The sequence below is a fragment of the Pollicipes pollicipes genome, unplaced genomic scaffold, assembly GCF_011947565.3.
Source record: "Pollicipes pollicipes isolate AB1234 unplaced genomic scaffold, Ppol_2.1 Scaffold_7261;HRSCAF=8764_pilon_pilon_pilon, whole genome shotgun sequence".
In the NCBI taxonomy this organism is placed as follows: domain Eukaryota; kingdom Metazoa; phylum Arthropoda; class Thecostraca; order Pollicipedomorpha; family Pollicipedidae; genus Pollicipes; species Pollicipes pollicipes.
Window position 1 is genome coordinate 59,526,616 of NW_023597054.1, and position 1,159 is coordinate 59,527,774.

At 69.6% G+C, this 1,159-nt stretch overlaps 1 long non-coding RNA gene across 1 annotated transcript; it reads right to left on the reverse strand.

Moving 5' to 3' along the window:
* Positions 1–278: 278 nt before the first annotated feature.
* Positions 279–1,159, reverse strand: LOC119113127 (uncharacterized). The gene is made up of 3 exons (XR_005095830.1): positions 970–1,159; positions 603–689; positions 279–342 (listed from the first exon to the last, which is right to left on the reverse strand). It is a non-coding gene; the product is annotated as an uncharacterized LOC119113127 (long non-coding RNA).

Below are 1,159 nucleotides of genomic sequence, written 5' to 3' on the forward strand. Positions count from 1 at the left end.
CGAACGGAGAGTCTCACCGGCTGCGGTGCCGCGCCCGCCGGCTCGGCCGGCAGCTGGTCCAGCAGTCGGCGGCATGACAGCAGGCGCACAGGCACCGCGAGACCGGCGGCCGTGCGCGCCTCGGCCTCCACCTCCCCGGCCGCCGCCGGCTGCCGTACCGTCAGCACCAGCGGCGCGTCCACCTGCGCCAGCAGCGTGTCGCGCGCGCCCGCCGGCGCCGCCGCCGCCAGGCGGACGCAGAGCGCCACCGGCGGCAGCCGCTCCAGCGACCAGCGGGCGGGCAGTGGACGCACCGGCGCCGCCGCCGCCACCCCCAGCGTGCCGGAGTCGACGAACAGCAGTCTGCCGGGACGGCGGCAGGTCAACGGCCCAGCGGAACATGTCGCGGAGACAACAGAACGCAACAGACACATCACCGCTACATCACTCTAGTTGGTATGTTCCGCTGGTGATGTTGACACTAGCACCTGGGTGCGCCCGCACACCGACAGCCCAAGTCCCTGACGTGAACAGTCTAATGAGGTGGCCGCCGAGCCTGCGTCTAGCCGGAAGCCGACGTGCTGCCGTCGGGCGGTCCCGCGTGAGACGTGGCTGCGCCTCACCTGTAACCGCTGGGGCCGGCGGCGCAGACCAGCGCCCGGGACGGACTGCCCTCCTCCAGGGCCACGACCACGTCACCGGGCTGCGCACTGCCAGGGAACATGTATGACAATCATCAGCTAGGCCGCCTCTGTTGTACATGAAACCGGGTAGGCGTCTGTACTCGCGGGTTGTTTCCACATTATGCCCGCCACTGCTTTACGGAGCAGACATGTCGTTACCAGAGGAGCATGCTGGTGGTAGCACCAGCGAACCGTCTATCAAGACCACGCCAATTCTCAATCTGCTCGTCGCCTCCGGTCCTTCCCCTCCCCCTCCCCACGAGGCCAGCGAAACGGCGCCCGCCCCTGGCATCCGGCGGCCACTGACCTGACCGTCGGCTGCTGGGGCAGCTGCTCCAGGTCTGTGACGCACTCGATGAACTGCTCGTTCAGCACAACTGCTGCCAGCGCATCGGCGGCCAGGGGGCAGGACGGAACGACCTCCAGCGGGTCGCCGGTGGCCACCAGCTGCGCCAGGTTGTCGGGCAGCCGGCCGGCCAGCCACGCCGGAGAGCCCT